We start from the raw sequence: 18,276 nt of genomic DNA, 5'->3' as shown, positions 1-18,276 counted from the left end.
TGAAGGAATTAAACAAATAAAATGAATAAAGTGTTTATACATGAAAAAATATCAAAAGTGTGCATACTGGATACCTGACTTCCATCCCAAGAATAATTTCCTTCATCTTTCTCATAATGGGTCATTTTATAGACTCTTTCTGAGTTCTGACATTCACTGAGGAGCTAGAAAGAGAGGTAAAATGATTTTCATAGGCTCTGTAATATGTGCCCATATAAAGCATGTAAGGGGCTCACTTGTACCCTCTGAAAAGTGTTTCCTTTCCATTTTCCATTATAGGCCACTATTATAAAAGCTTTGATTTACATAATAAAACAGCAGAAATCAGATTACATTAAAACTGACAAAATATTCTGCATATAATGAACTTAGTGACACTTAAACAATATTTGATTCAACAAATTTTCATTTGGATAGTCTTCTGGTGCTTGTTTAATGGGATATTTGAATTATAAATTAGAAAGACCATGTAATTATTATTTCACTCCTGATTTCCATGTAGGTCTTTTCTTAACATGGACAATACAGTACTTTGTTCCCTGTGGACATTTCTGAGCAGATACTCTGTGAAATAATAATAATAATAAAAAAAACTTTTTGTTGGAGTGTGGGAGACACAGGTTATATGATCCCCTTTATTAAATATCCAGTGAGAATCTCCAAAGGATCTCAGTAGATAAGCACTATTCATCAGAGGGCTTGCTGTTTGCCAGCAGAGCTGGGGAAGTAGAGCTCTGGCTATTATTGAGCTTCCAAATGGAAGGTGTCATAAAGGAGAATAGGCAATAGGAATGAAGCCAGGTCTCCACTCAGAGTAGCAATTTACTGCTGCTGCTTTATTGATCGCTCAAACTAAAATAGAGGAGATGATATTTAAACCACAGAATTCTGAGAAAAAAATTATTTAAATGAGATAAAGCACCTACTATAAATTGCCATTATCCAATGGATCAATCTTTTAAAAATATGCCTGAATACTTATCTTAAAATGTAAGACAAATGGGTTGATACTCAACATATAAAGCGTAATACTCTGCTTGTGGGCAAATATTTGGTATTTTAAGGTTATGACATATTGAACCTCACACTTTGCTTAACTCATTTACTTAATCCCATCTGTGCATATATTTTGCTTTTTCTACCATAATTTCAAATGCAGTAAATTGAGATAATTTCATCCTTGTTCTAGTACCAAAGGGATAAGAATGCCTTCCAATTTTTCTTGTTACCTCTAGAGATGATGGAGCTGTGAAGGAAGAAGAATATGCCAAGTGAAGGAGGCTAGTCTTTCCTCTATCATATAATTATCATTTATATTAATTATCAAGAAAAACCAAATTAATTATCAAATTCGGTTTTTGGGAGGGCTTATTCTAAGAGAAGGGAAAGAAGAAACCATCTCCATGGATGTAAATACAGCCAATTACCTCATCCTGTGGATTTTGTTTCCCTTACATTTCTTGATTCGATCTTTCCTTTTCATTATCACCTTCTTTTAGGCTGCAATAATTAGATCCTTTATCATAATAGGTAGGCCTACAAACTCACCTTTTCCAAATCTCCTTTAATCTTCTCTCTCCACCCTCCTGCCTCCACCCTCTCAAAACCCCCACTGTATGTTTCTCTTCAAACTTATTATTTACTTTTAAATATACCAATGGCTTCCCATTGGATATCATTTTAAATAAAATATCTTCCCAGTAGCTTTAAAGTTCTTCATAAAATACTTTACTCACCCATATCATTCACTGAACCCTACAGCCTTCCAAACCAAAATTGATTGGTTTGCAAATATTAGATTATTTCCCCATCATTGTGATTTATGTATTCTCTTTCCACTCCCTGAAATATCTGCATATAATGCCAATTGCACTTAAAAATCTCAACAGCCAGCTACCTCATTTTGCATTTTCTGATTGTCATTGACCAACTTGTTGTTATCTTTTACTATGTGAAACTTTTCTAGCATTTCTATAGCTTTAATGACTATGACTTTCGGCTTTTGTCCAATGATGTTACATACTTATTGAGAATGATTTACATATCTTACTTTTGTACAATACTGGAAATACGTGTGGTATTTGCTCAGTGAATCATTACATTGTTTACAGGTTTTATTGAGAAGGTAGTCTTATTATTAGAATATAAAAATAGGTCATTTTTCTTACTTTCATGATTTTTAAAAATCAGTCTGTTTCTTGATTGTAGGCTAAGTAAAATTGTGTAATGAGCCTGGCACATGTAAGCATGCTGCTGCAGGTAGTAACCGAGGAGGATATAAATATACATGGCATATTTACTACTCTCTAGAAGAAAGAAATTATTTTTGTTCAATACAGCACTTCTTGATTAGGTTATGAGCTCTTGAAGGGTAGCAAATTATGCCCACAGCTATTTTCCTAGCACCCAGCATAGTGCCAGGCACACTGATTTTGCTTTGACCATTGCTGATAAATGAATTGTCTATTTCTAACATATAGTAATGGTGACCCTCTTTACCTATTACAATACAACCATCAGGTATGTCTATAAAAGATAAAATTCATTCAGTTTGAAAAATAAAGGTCTTGTAATCTAGGACTTAAATATCTAATTAAATATTTATCACATCATCTTTTTCTAACATCACAATTGCTAAAGTTATTGCTATTGTAATCAAACAAGGAATTCCCTAGGAAAACAAGAAACATGTCTGACTAGAAGTAAGTCCTAACTGAGTTTTATTCACAACAATTTCTAATTATGGTGGGCATCTGCTTTTGATTTGTTGAATTATTAAGACTGTGTTGCCAAGCCACATTTATTTAACAAAGTGCTTTATTAGAAACTAGTCATGAGGTACTAGGCAGTTGTCACGTATCAGACAGACAAAATTAGGAAGTCATCGGCGAGTTCTGTGTGTCTATCCAGGCATGGAGCAATGCTGAAAATTAAGCTAAAGAAGGTTCCATAGATTCAGACAAACTGGCTGGGTCCAGAGTCCAGTATTCTGGAATGGGTGGTAGGCAAGTACTGACTTTGGAATTCAGGCTTGGGCTTTGGGGCTGTGGTCTGAAGGATGAGGAAACAGATCTGGGCAGCAAGCTACAGAATGAATTCAGGCATTTGAGCAATGAGGATAAAATTTCAGCCGTAGCTATGGAATTTGAGAAAAGAAATTTTTATTCCAGTCTTCTCTGCACTGCCTTAAAGTCTAAGTACTCCAGATCCCTGTCTGCATCATGAGTGGAAGAGCTGGACAGTAGCCAGGTTGTCTGCACACAGAAGCACTTCAAAGGCCACTGTGACTTCTGGGGTCCAAAATTAGAAAGCAGACAATTGAGTCACTGTTTCCTTTCTCCATATCAAGCTTTTTTAAAAAATTGACAAATCTACCTTCAACATCATATTATATTCTCATCATTGGATTTCAATTCCAATTCTTTCCTGATGAGATATTGCTTTCGATTTCCCTTTAAACTAAAACGTAACTCTTTGCTTTTAGGCACAAAGAACTGAAAATTATTAATTAGCATTTTTGTAGCAGGTACCTCTGAGCAAGGATCTAGTCTGACACTCAGCTAGTGGCTCAGCATGCATTTGGCTGAGATGATGGCGAGAGATCACATATGCATCTTCGCTCCAGGTAGGGTGGCAGGTGTCTATCCGAAGGGCAGGCTGATTTCAGAGGTTGTAAACACAAGCCACATATGCGGAACAAACCAAACAACATCTCTAAAACACCTGTGTGCTAAGATTATTATTTTCTTTCTCTAAAGCCAAAAAAAGGTCAAACAAAGAAAAAAGAAACCGATAATGAGGTCTGGTCTTGTTCTTTATGTAAATAGCATGTACTTTAAATTCAACCTAGTAGATCACCATGCTAATGATATCAAGATATCTCAAAGTAGGTGAATCATAAATACCAATGGCCACAGGCATAGAAAGCAAGGTATAGAGCTGAATGAGTAAAAATCTATCCATCCCCTATTAGGCTATGCTCAGAATGCATGGACCAATAATAATTGCTCAGTAGATTTATATTTTTTTCTGTGGAAGAAAGTATACACAGCATACTCCTACAAGACTATGCATTATTGACAATGTTAACATTTCACCATATCATTATTTGTATTTATAGTCAATCTGTGAGGACAAAGATCTATATTATCCATGTAATAGTCAGCGATAAAATCATTTCTAATAATGAAAACAGCATTAGGCTAATTCAAGAGACAAAACCGCACAACCTCAGCCACCTCTACATACAGATTATATCCCTCGTATTGGAAGTTTTTTGAGTAATTTGCAACCTACCTTTCAAAATCTCCTTTGAAGGAAAGAAAAGCTCAATATTTGTTTGGAGGCCTGTCATTACAAGAATGATTCTTGTTTTAAGACTGTGCACGTTTCTGTTGCAGTGAACGGTTCAGTTAATTAAAGCCTTAATTTCTTGTAAGGTTTTAATAATAATTATTCACTCCATGTGCATATTTCTTGCGTTCTCCTCACTCATGTATCAAATCATAGACATTACTTGGGCAACATATAGGGTAAATCTGATGCTTTTGAATATATTCCTGGAGGATTTTTATTTCTTTGGGTATACTCCATGGGCCACCAGCTTTTATTTGTTAAAGCAACCATATCACATGAGTCATCGACTAGAACAATGATTTCTAATGAATAAGCTCCATTGTCCTTCATCACATAATTAAATTTGCAATAATTGTTGAATATACATTGTATTTATTCATCAATGGGAGAGGGAAGGATGAGCTATAGAGGCAATTACATATAGTCTCATTTTCCTGAATTGTTAACAGATAGATCATAAGTACATAATGTTCTTTAGCTTTCTGGAGTGAAGTCAGATGCTGTAGCAGAACACATCTGCCCTAAACTATTGGGTTACTCTAAACTATTGCTAAGTGATTGGGATACAAAACAAGGAAACTTGCACATCTATATCTGAAAACTAATACGATATATGTATAATGCAAATTTAAGCATTTAATACTTTCAAACTGGTTCTTTGTATCCTGTGAGCTAGAAAAATAAGTCAATCTACTTAGGATTTTTGAGTCCTTGTCAGGAACTATCAAGGGTCTAAGATTTTACCATATTTGCAAGGTAACTTGTTTCATGGATACAGGCAACAGTTACGGATAATGGCAAAAGTCACAAGATTCCTGGGTCAGAAACAAGGAACTTTATTATTTATGGCACAGCAAGCAGCAGAAACTTCATGTTTGCATCAGTTTTTCTTGCTTCCTCACTCCTGTGGTTATGCAGAATGGTCTGGGTAGACTTATGCAGTGGGTTTGCATCACAGTGGAAAACATCAGGTTTCTTAGGAAATCCCAATTATTTTCATGGGTTGCAAGAAAACTGGCCCAACATTTTCCCTGAAGAAAGATGTTCTCTTTAATTCTTTAATATCCTGATAAGGAAACAAATCTGCTTTCTACCTGGAGAAAAACGCTATCTCTATCTTGCAAGGTTATTTGATATACAAACATCCTTGAAAAAATATTCCGGAACAAATCTGATACAAGACATGCGGACTTGTGAGAGACCCATGGAAAATTGTCTCCCATCAATCTTTTTGGTGTGAAAGTTTTTGTTCTAAGAACTCTGGGAGATACATTTTTTATTTTCCAATGTGAAAGAGAGTTTACCCTGTTATAGTTGGAGTGAAATATAAGTATAAATATGACTGTATAACTTAAGAGATAAAATAAACACGTATTTTTATTGACTGAGCTGAAGCTGAAAACTGCTCATGAATAAAATACCCCCACCCATCCCACACACAGATTTATATCACACATGTATCCACAGCAACATTAGCTTACAATGAAATCACAAATATGCATAAGAGGGTTGGTTTCATAATTTGGACAGTAAGTAATGTTATGGGGAAGTTAAGAAATGGGTCAAGAGAACGAGAGGAATGATAGGTGTAGTAAACAAACTCCCTTGTCTCCTTCCACTCCAAGCTCTGGTCACAGTCTACCCAATGCACAGCATCCAGCTTCACTTTCACAGCCTGTCATTTGGACCCCATGGAGGTATCTACAGGCAGCATCCTTGGAGCACATGCCATTCTTCCAATAATGAACATCTGAGTAGTAAGGATTCTTCATGCTATTTCACAGTGGCAGCCAGAAGAGATGGAAAAAAAGAGGAAACATGCTTCATGTTTTGTTGTGTGTGTGTGTGTGTATGTGATTTAATAACTAAAATTGACTGCATGTTTGCTATGTACCTGACCCTATTTTAATCACTTTACTTGTAATATTTTATCCATCATCTATAAAATTAATATTATTGTTAGCCTTATTTTTATGGGTAAGACAAATTATGCAGAGCAAGATTAAACAAATAGTTCCAGGCTTATTATTTGGGTAGTGGAATATTTGTTTTACAATAGGAGAAAGGGCCAGGGGGTATCGGGTTAGCAGGCAATTGAGTTAGAATAGCATAAATGAGTCACATGAGACACAATAGTTCAGAGAGTGGGTAGATAATCCAAGAGACAAAATGGTAATTGAAGACTGATAAAATAGGTAGAATGCAATATAGGTCTTGTAAAATTATGGGTGAAATGACCCAAGCAAAGGCATGAATGTGGGAAAGTTCATGGCTTGTGTGGAGAGAACAGTGAGCAGATTAATGTGATTACAATTAAGGGTTCATCCATTTATTCAACTTCTTTGTTGTTATTGGACATCTAGTATTCGTCAACCTCTAAAGAATAATGAAAATCATACTGAATATACAGGTTGGGGTCAGATAACGGACACTTTCTATTTATCAAATATAGCTTTTCTTATATTACATTTGTTAATAATTTTATGATAGTTTCATTTTATAAATTTGCCCTTTTCAAGCCTACTTTTATCTCTCACTTCTGACTTGATTTATGATTCTAGTACTTAGCCTTAAAAACCAAACGTTCTTCAAACTACTTGATTAAGAAAGCAATAACCTCAGGAGAATATTTTCTCTCCTTAAAACTGCAGATCATATTTTGTGTTATAACACCTTTCTTACAACTGTTATATCTTAAAGAGGTGTCTTTCCATACTCAGATTTCAGAGAATGTTACCAGGTCTTTTGGAAATTTTCCAAAAGATTTAAAATTCTGGTTTGAAATTATTAAATACTTATGATGTGCCCACAATATACTTTAAGTTGGTGTTTCTGTTTTCCATTTTCTTGGACCTACAGCCTCTGGTGCAGCCAGGGAGAAGCCTAGTTTTGGGGGGAAAAGTTTCTGAAGACGTTTGTTGCTGACCTGCCAGAGAGAGGGGCTAGGCAACCCCACCTTCTGACCTGTCCTTCCTGAGCCTGTCAGGCCAGAGTATTGTGGCATTTGATCAGGACCCTCTGGAGACGGGACTGGGAACAACTTAAACTCTCCCCATTTTAGGCCTTTCCCATTCTCTCCCCAAATGTCGCCAAGTTTCTCTTACCCAAGTACTCAGCTTTGTAGACATTGTGGCAGTTCCAGTGAGACGAGTACCCTCTGGTAAGAAATACTCATGGTGGTTCTTGGCAATGATATTCATCCATTCAGAAGCCTGAGATATCATCTCCTACTCTGGATTTTCTTCCCGAAGCCAACTGAGAATCAATAGTAATTACTCTTTCCACATTCGTGAAAGAAGAAAATACATTAAAACCTATCACTCTTAGATGTTTTAATTTAAAGAGCCTTCTACATTTAAATTAATAACATTAGATTCCTGCAAAAAATTTTACATGACCTACAAGCCAAATATTGAGAATTTTTGTTTTGTTTCAATACATGGTGAAAGTTATCTTCCAGAAGGTTTAGTAAAAGTTGAATGAAAAGGAGACAGCTGCTTGCCACTTGGGAAGTTCTCATAGTGGGCTGACATTGTTAGTTGGTGGTGGCAATAAACAAAATGGGGGTAGTCTCAGAAAACAATATTACAGAAGAATCACTTGGATTTAAGGGATAGGAGGAAGAAGAAGCAAGAAGAAAGTGAGAAGTTTTGTCCTTAAAATTTTCATGTACTAAACAGAGTAAAGATGAGTAATCTAAAATTTTGATGGGCAGCCAAAAGAGGACTTTGACAACACCAACTCCTTTCTTTTCAGTGTGCAGCACATAATTCCTAGCAACAAGCATCTAAATGTGTTACTGTATTTGGTTTTTTTATAGAGATACTGATAGAGAATATACATTAAAATATTCTTTCGTATCTGATATTGTATTTAGACAAAGAGTTGTTTGGGGGAAAATGATTCACAATATATTGATTTGGGAATAAAATAATACAATTATACATCTGGACTTTGTGTCAATTTTAATAACTTAATCTGCTCTACAAAACCCCATTAGAGGTATTAAAAATTACATAACTCTGAACATATTTGCAAATGTCTCAGTAATTAAATCATCTATAAATGCTAACTGAAAATATTCCATTATACTTTAAGTTTTAATGATCCAATATACTTCCAATAGAATATTGTCCATTATTTTTTCTTCTGCTACTCTGGTAAAGCTATCACATTCTTAGAGCTATTGGATAGAAACACATTTTTAGTTAAATAGTTGCAGCTATAAAATGCTAATTGTGTTCATATGCATGGATTACTCCGAAAAGATATACATGGCTTTACATTTGTAAAAAGCCGAATCTAAAATTGGACAGTAGTTAAAAGTATCAGTATATAAAGTGGGTTAGTGATTCACATATGGATGTGAAAAAGCAAATCCTAAAAGTATATGAAGCAAACTTGTTAAAATTGTATGGCTATATTTTCTTTTTTTCTTTTCCTTTTTCTTTTCTTTTTTTTTTTTTTTTTTTTTAGGTGGAGTCTCACTCTGTCACCCAGGCTGGAATGCAGTGACACAGTCTCGGCTCACTGCAACCTCTGCCTCCCAGGTTCAAACAATTCTCCTGCCTCAGCATCCTGAGTAGCAGGGATTACAGGTGTCCACCACCACGGCCGGCTGATTTTTGTGTTTTTAATAGAAACAGGGTTTCGCCATGTTGGCCAGGCTGGTCTTGAACTCCTGACCTTAGGTGATTCACCCACCTCAGCCTCCCAAAGTGCTGGGATTACAGGCATGAGCCAGCACACCCGGCCAAGGCTATATTTTCATGTGTACTAGAATGAAAGCTATGTGACAATGGGTTCTCCTGTGTGTGCTTTTTAAATTCTGTATCCTCAGTGCCTAGAGCAGAATCTGACACAAAAATTTATGTCAAGTTTATCAGTAATATATATGTAATTTATGTATATGTATAAATATATGTGACTGTGTATGTATGCATTAATGTACATGGAGAAACATATATATATATATATATATATATATATATATATATATATATATATATATATATATATATGTATGCATGCATCTACACACTCACTGCAAAACACCCTAAAATGTTGATTTAATCATTGGATGTGAAAGTGTGAGTAACTTTATTTTTTTTATACTTTTCCTAAATTTGCAATTTTTCTGAATATGTAATTATTAATTTTAAAAATGGATAAAAGTAATGCTAGTAAGAATATAAATATTAAGAAAATCATATGTAGAATAAAAATGAAAAAATCATTTTCTTCAATATGTTCAAATTATTATAATTGTTTGGATAATATCTACAATTAAAATTCATTGCAATTCTTCTCTATGTAATGTGGAAACTGCATAGACTATTATCTAGTTTAATAGCCATTTTATTATTTCTCCAAGATCTTCCAGGGAGGATTAATTTATGTATAACTGCTTAAAGGCTATTTTGTTGCCCATTTTCTTATGTCTGGTGTTATTTGACATCTAGTGAGCTTTAGATGGGCAATACGGTCTTAATTTTTTATTGAGGTAATCAATGATCTTGTGACCTCTAAATGCCAGTATAAACTGGAAAAGGAATGAACTAGAAAAGTCCTGTTTCAGAAAGTCCCCATTACCTTTTTTAGAGGAAAATTAAAAAGAAATGAGGAGTCCATTCAGGGTTTTTTTCCTTTCAACCCATCAAATAATGACAAAGATATGTTTAGGGCTTCTGATGTGCTGTTCTAAGTGTATTACATGTAAAAATTTCATTTAATTTTCACAGTTCCCAAAGAAGCGTAAATTATTTTACAGATGAGGAAAGTGGAGTACAGAGGGAAGTGTTATCTCATTAGTGTTCTAAATGAGGCAGGTGGACTCCAGAACCCATACTCCTGATCACAGCAATCAATTGCCTGCCAACCCTGCAGATCAGAGCTTCACCATGGTCTGGTAAAATGAGGACTGCCCAGGGAAACAAGGTGGCAGGGTTATAAGTTTCTACCTCCTTGAAGTTTCTCTGTAACCTTGGGTGAAACCTTTCATCCTTGATTATTTATGAGCTCATGTACAAAATGTGGAACAATTTTACTTGTCTTCTCTAGAAGCATTATGGTGTCATTTGTGATGATTTTTAGGCCCGTCTACTTCTAAATATATAATTATGTGAACACTCTATTATTCAATTCATTGGAAAATCTTGAGAGTGCAAAATGCCGGGAGAATATATTTGCTCAGAGAAATTTTTTATGTCTAAAAAAAGAGATCTTTTGTTAAAAAGAATAAGAATGAAGTTTAAACAAAACTACTAGTGAAAATTTGCTGGTACATTTTTAAAACTTAGATTTAGCTAATTGTTATTTTAAAAGTAAGCCCCATGGTATTTAACCTATTTCATATTAATTGTCTCAATTCATTTGTTAACTCTAGAATAACCTTGATATCAAAATCTGGAAAAAATAGAGCACAAAAAGAAAAGTAGAAATCCATTCAGTTCTCACTGCATGAAAAATAAAATAAAATAACAGTGAAAGGAATTTAACCTCAATCTTAGAAAAAGTTAACAAGCAGGGCTATTACAGAAAGAAGGGGATGACTAAAAATCTGAAACTTCATCAATGAAACTAATCATTAAAGTAACAAAGGCATTAATGAAAACATCAGCACAAGAAACACTGAAAATCATAAAAATCTGCAATCTTTTTGAAAAGAGAGGAATAGAATTAGTAATACTATGATTTAACCACATCTATGTTAAACCAACACGTGCTATTATCAGATGGAATTCTGATAATAAGTAGGCATTCAACTTAAGAAAGGATAAAATAATCCAGTATAATTTTTGAATACTTTCTAGACAAGAAAATAAGAGTAGAAAAAGAAGAGAAATGTAAGAAAAAAAAAAAAACAGCAAAAAGATACTGTGTTAACGTTTTTAATGGTTAATATGTCTATCTATGGTGATATTTTAATATATCATCTTGGTCAGGCCAGATTACATTTCCCAGAATTCCCTTGCCTATAGGTTTCGAGTTAGAGGGATCCACCAGAGAAATTTCTGTGACAGCTTTAGAGGGCAGAAATAAAACATCGGGCATTTTGTTACCCACACACGTCACTGTTTGTCTGCTGACTCATCTTGTTGGATCTGTAATTGCTTGCTCTACCGTCCCCTGAACATTATATATATATTAGCTTCTAGGATACATGGGCCAGAAGCGATCAAGAAGAGTTTTGGCTTCTGCAGGATACCATATCATCAAAGTTAGACGCAACAAGAACTGACAAGGATTTCTTTCTGTGGTTGCAGGCCTCAGCTCATTTGTGGGGTTCAGCTTCTTTTTGCTCTATCCCACTTTACATCCATTTTCCCTTCCCATCTGCCTGCCCTGTGGATATCAAGCTCCAGCATAAAACCTTAGGACAACAGCTTCACAGAGATTGCTTAACCAGCTCCAACTGTGTAAGGTTAAATCCCTCTATGTGTATGTGTTTTTTCATGTCTCTCATTGGAACCTGATGATATACCATCTAACAGGAAAGCTTAAGAGAATCAATGAAAAATTCTTTTGAACTTAAATAGACATTCCAAGGAGGTGACTAGTCTCAAGGAAAACATTAAGGGGCAATAGGTATTTTATTTAGTGATAGGCAAAAGAAAAAAATGGGGAACAAAACAATGACCCCACTCACAAAATGAACAAAATCATAAATCACATAGGAATAAATGAAAAGAGAAATGAGTGAGCACCTAGAAAAAGAAAAGTTAAGCCTTTTCTGTGAGACAAAAACAAGGACTAGATTAAATGAAGAGAGATAATGTAGTTCATAGACAGAAAAAATAATGCTGCAAAAATTTTAATTGTTACTTTACAAATTTAAAATTCTAACACTTTATAGCACATTTCTATAAAAGTACAAACCAAGATAATGATGCTACAAGTCACTAAGAAAAATAGAAATGACACATTTTTATAAAATAAAAATGACACAAGAACATTTTATGAGAATGGCAAAAATGAAGCTTTTATTCAATTAGGTAGTACAAAATAATAAATGCCATTGTGTTCCAGGCACAGAACAAACTATTGAGTAAATGGACCAGACTAATAAATCTAGAAACATACCTAAATAGATAAATATGCATTTAATAAAGGTAAAACCTCAAATCAGTAAGAAAGAGATATTATTGTTTTGAGAAAAATAATAGACTTTACCTCACATCATATACCAAAATGCGTTGTGTAAATTAACTATACTGATATAAAACGAACAGAAATTAAATTTTATAGGAAATACAAATTATATTTTATATAATTTTTCAATTGTGAAGTTTTCCTAAACATGAGGCTAAAGTCAAAATTGATAGACATAAATGGGGTACAAGTCAAAATATATCTATTAAAAATAAATCTTAAACACTGAAAATGTTAAAGTGGAAAAATTATTTGCAATACACAAGACAATGAATTGAAGATTTTAATTTATATTTGATAAGCTGTCTCATACCTAAAAGAAAAAGTCAAACATTTCATTAGAAAATGAAATAGCACATAAATAAATGACAAAAGATTCAATATTCATGATCATTTAAAAATTACTTAGCTTCACTCTAAAAAGTGAAAATTGATGCAACAATGATATATCTTCATATCTTATCAAAACAACAGATTTACAACAAAAAGGAAAATGAAAACATTAATTATTGCATAGGAATCAGAGACATCAAAACATACAAATCAATAATTGAGAAATATCTAGCAATAACTGAGAAGCTTACATTCCCTTTTTCTAAATGATTCCTTTATTGGTTTATATACAGGAGTACATAATGAGCAAGATGAAGGCAATTTTTGGTATCAGTGACTTAAGAAAATAAAAAATCAAAGTTAATTTAAATGTCCAGTATTAAGGAATTGGTTAAATGAATGAGGATATATCAAACAATGGAATTATCTATTCAAAAAGATGGAATAGTCTATTTAACTAAAAGCTAAACCGACAAGGAAAACTATTTACTATGCATTCTTATATGAATAAGTAGCAGAATATCAAAAGTATTTTACATGTATTATTCAGTTAATGCATATGATAGGTTTTGTCAGTACTCTCATTTTCAAGATGGGAGAATTGGGGCAGAGTGATTAAATGACTTGCCATGTTCACACAGAGAATAAGTCTTGGTTGGAGCTAGGAATCAAACATAAATAGTGGAGGCTGAGATTTTATCTTGCCTTTATATGACTTTATTTCAGAATTTTGAATTATATTTGTAATTTTTTGATAGCTGTTTCCCAACTTTTGGTATAAAGGTTGTGTTATATCTCAATTCAAGACTTTCAACCTTTTTTAATCTCTGGAGTGTAATATGCTATTATCTCTTTCTGGAAGGTCAAAGGAAAAAACTCACAAAACGCTCTTTATTATTACCTTTTCAGAAATAGCTTTCCAATACCTTCCTTGATTTTCTCCCCTATTTTTATTTATGTGTAATATTTTAACTCTATTTTAGTCAATGCGGTAATTTATTTTCCCTTAAAAAAATTAAGTGCATTATCTGATCTTTGTTCAAATTCTTCAGGCTTTATATGGTCCAAACCTCTTTTGAAATATTTGATCGCTTGCCACTTTTTTTTTCTTTTCTTCAATGAAAGATAGATATATACAACAAATTGTGACTGTTAACTTTTTTTTCCAAATAAATCTCTGTGTATATTTCTCAGAAAGATACATCCCAGATTATTGCAAAAAAATTGAATTCATAATGCAAGAATTCCTACATATTTGTTTCATCCAAAAATTGTGCTGGCTGGCTGTTATTATTGCTAATAAATTTACTAATAAATTTGATGCCTGCCCATCAAATCTGCCTTCACAGATGTAATAGTGTTGTGACTGATGTTAGCATGGCCTGTTTTATTCCTCAGGAGAGTATGTAAATCATCCAGAGCAACTTTCCAATTTTGAAAAAGAGAGGCCCACTTGCAGGCAAAAGTCTCTGGGTCCAAGCATTGTGTGCATGTGTATTATTTGCTCAGAATATTAAAACAGAACTAATTTCACAAATGAGGTCCAAGCTTTTGAGGATGTCTCTGAATATTTTGTAATATTCTGGCCGCTGTCTGTATCTCCTCCCCTTGAATCTGTACTAATCTTTGTGACTGGTTCACAGGGAATAGCATGCAGCAGATGTGATAATGCATTACTTCTGAGGATGGTTCAGAATACATCAAGCAGCTTCTGACTGGTTCCCTGGGCATGCTACCCCTGGAGTATCCAATTGCTATGTAAGAAGTGTAACTACCAAGAGGCCTTCATGTCTCAATCAGGGGATATGGTAGAATCCCAAGCTGACCTCCAGGCAGGAAACCAACCGTACCTGCCAGTCTTGCAAGGGAGCTATCTTGGATGCCCATTCCACAAAGCTTGGCGATGATTGTAGCCCAGTGGACATCTGACAGCAACTTTACAAAAGGTTGTAAATAAAGACTGTCCTACCAAGCACTCTTCAAATTCCTGCTATGACTGCAATGTCATGATTAAAGTAAAATGGTTATTTCAAGTGACTAAGTTTTGGGATAATTTGTTATATAGCAATAATAAGTAGAATGATTTTTAAATAAAGAATATAGTGACAAATGAATGGAAGATTTAAAAGTAAGGCCTGAAATTATACTACTACTAGAAGAAAACACAGGAGAAAAGCTTCTTGACCTTGGCCTGGACAAGGATTTTTTGGTTATTACCCAAAAGCACAAGAAACAAAAGCAAAATTAGACAAATAGGACTTCATCAAACTAAAAAGCTTCTGTACGGCAAAGGAAACAACAGAGTGAAGAGACAACCTACAAAATAGGAGAAAATAGTTGCAAACCTTACACACCTGATAGGGTGTTACTGTTCAAAATATGTAAGGAATTCAAACAACTCAATAGCACAAAAACAAATAGCCTAACTTTAAAAATTGGGCAAGGAATCTGAAAAGTATACACACAAATAGCCAACAGATATATTCAACATCGCTAATCATCAAGGAAATGCAAATTAAAACCACAATGAGCTATCACCTCACACCTATTAGGGTGGCTATTATCACAAAAATAAGAAATATCAAGGATTGGTAAAGGTGTAGAGAAATGGAAACAATTTTACATTGTTAGTGGGTATGTAAATTGTTACAACAGTACTGGAAAACTGTATGGAAGTTTTCTTTAAAAATTAAAAATAGGCCTACAATTTGATCCAGCAATCTCACTACTGGGTATATACCCAAATGAAATGAAATCAGTCTGTTCCAAAGATATCTAGACTCCCACACTCATTATGACATTGTTTATAATAATCAATATATCAAAAGAACCTAAGTGTCTATCAACAGATGAATTGATAAATAACATGTGGTATATGTACACAATGAAATAATAGTATGCAGTCTTAAAAAGAAGGAAATCCTATCATTTGAGACAACATGGATGAACCTGGAAGACATTAGTTAAATTAGATAATTGAGGCACTGAAAGGCACATACTGCACAGTCTCACTTACATGTGGGAATGAAAAAAGGTGGACTCATTGGAGCAGAGAATAGAATGATGGTTAACACAGTCTCAAGAGCAGGTGGGCACTGGGGAAATGTTTGTCAGGAAATACAAAATTGCAGTTCTACAGGAGGAATAAATTCTGGAGATCTGTTGAAAAACATTGTGACTACAGTTAATAATAATGTATCATATTGTGAAAATTGCTGAGTAGATTTTGAATGCTCTCATCAACAGAGAAATATGTGAAGTAATGGATATTTTAAGTAGCTTGACTTACTCATTCTACAATGTATACATCTATCAAAACATCATGTTGTTCACCATAAATATAGTCAATTATTATTTGTCAATTTAAAAAAAGAATATAGCAAAGGATAGATAGCAAAATTACCTTGGATTGTTTTTTGTCTCTTGGTTTCCTGAAATTTCTGCTTTGTCTTTTTATTCTAAAAACTCCAACAGATTAAGTTTAGCTTCATAGATTTTGGTTTTTTATTTTGACAAGCAATCTAAAAGGACTGATTATCAATTTAATATTTCTTTGTGCATAGTAACATATCTCATAATTTTCTCATCTCTTTATCTATGATTTAATCACATTTATAATTCCTACTATGTATTTATTAACACTCTTATTCTTTATACTTGATTAGATAGTCTAGTAATTCCCTTTTTTATCTAATTTTTGAAACAAAAACTTCTTGAATTTATTATGAGTTATTTCTCATTTTTAGTTCACCAGTTTGTTTTCGTCTATATTAATATAATTTTCATATATTAATATATTTATTCTACTTTGTTTTTGTCATGAATCTTTTTAAGTTGAATACTTATTCATTTATTCTTTAATAAAAGCAGTCTATGAACTTGCCAATTAGAAAATAAAGATTAAGATTTGCTTTTTTCTTGACTCCAAAGTTATAATCTAATACAATGTCTTCTTTATAAAAATTAATATTTATTTTCTAGAGCAGTTTTAAGTTTGCAGAAAAATGAAGAAGATAGTACAGAGTTCATTTTTCTCCAAGATTACTAACCTATTGCATTAGTATGGTCTATTTGTTACAATTGAGGAATCAATATTGATACAATTTTAATAACTAAAGCCCATAGTTTATTTTAGGGTTTGCTCATTATATTATGCAGTTATATGTATTTTAACAAACGCATAATGCCATATATCTACTCTTGACATACATACAGAATATCATAGAGAATAGCTTCACTGTCCTAAAAACCCCCTGCATCCCATCTGTTCATCCTTCCTCCTGCTTCCCTCTCCCCTGGCAACCACTGATCTTTTTACTATCTCTATGGTTTTGCCTTTTCCAGAATGTTATATAATTGAAATCATTCATTATGTAGCCTTGTCAGACTGGGCTTCTTTCACTTGGTAATAGGCATTTAAAATATCTTTGTGTCTTTTTGTGGTTTAGTAGCTCATTTGCTTTTATCATGGAATAATATTCTAGTGTATGGATGGAACACAGTTTGCTTATCCATTTACCTATTAAAGGATACCCTGGTTGCTTCAAGTTTTTAACAATTATGAATAAGGCTACTGTAACTATTCAAGTGCAAATTTTTGTGGGGACGTAAGTTTCCCATTCATTTGAGTAAATACCTAGAAGCATAACTGCTGGATTTAGCTTTGTAAGAAATTGCTCAACTGTTTTATAAAGTGGTTGTGTCATTTTGCATTTCCACCAGCAATGAATGAAAGTTCCCATTGCTGCCCATTTTTGCCAGCAGTTAATATCATTAATGCTTTTGATTTTAGCTGTTCTAGTAGGTGTATAAGGCTCTCTTAATGTAGTTTCAATTAGCAATTTTCTAACGCCATCTGATGTTGAACGTCTTTACCTATGTTCGTCATCTGTATATCTTCTTTGGTAGGGTGTCTGTTCAGATCTTTTCCCATCTTTAATTGCTTTCTTATTGTTGAGTTTCAAGAGTTCTATGTTTTAAATACAAAGTCTTTATCAAATATGTGTTTTTGCAAATATTTGTCCCCAGTCTGTGGCTTTCTTTCTCTTAATACTGTCTTTCATAGGGCAGTTTTCTGTTGTTGTTATTGTTTTTTAAAATTTTAATGAGCCTAACTCATCCATTTATTCTTTCATGGATCATGCTTTTGGTGTCGTATCTAAAACCTCATCGCCAAACCCAAGATCATCTATATTTTCTCCTACGTTATCTTCTGGAAGTTTTATAGTTTTACATTTAACATATAGGTCAATGGTCCATTTTTAGTTAGTTTTTGTGAAACATGTAAGGTCAATGTCTACATTCATTTTTGTGTTTGTAAATATACAGTTATTCCAGCACTCTTTGTTGAAAAGACAATCCTTTTTCCATTGAATTGCCTTTCTCCTTTGTCAAAGATCTGTTGACATTGTATCTGTTTGTATTTTTGGATCCATT

At 33.5% G+C, this 18,276-nt stretch overlaps 1 protein-coding gene across 5 annotated transcripts in view; it reads left to right on the top strand.

The window, feature by feature from the left end:
• The window catches only part of LOC129143146 (uncharacterized), a 676,792-nt gene that overhangs the window by 307,653 nt on the left and 350,863 nt on the right, over window positions 1–18,276 (top strand). Inside the window, exon 3 of one of the 5 annotated variants that reach the window (XM_054677980.2) lies at window positions 8,833–9,291. The exons of the other annotated variants lie outside the window; for them this stretch is intronic. The gene's annotated coding sequence lies outside the window, so the exon portion shown is untranslated. Of the gene's footprint in view, window positions 1–8,832; window positions 9,292–18,276 lie in introns of those variants that run through there. 5 annotated transcript variants of the gene reach the window in all.

This window comes from Pan troglodytes, chromosome 12, assembly GCF_028858775.2.
Source record: "Pan troglodytes isolate AG18354 chromosome 12, NHGRI_mPanTro3-v2.0_pri, whole genome shotgun sequence".
Lineage (NCBI taxonomy): Eukaryota > Metazoa > Chordata > Mammalia > Primates > Hominidae > Pan > Pan troglodytes.
The sequence above is the reverse complement of the archived record's forward strand: the minus strand, read 5'-3'. Positions and strand labels throughout refer to the sequence as shown.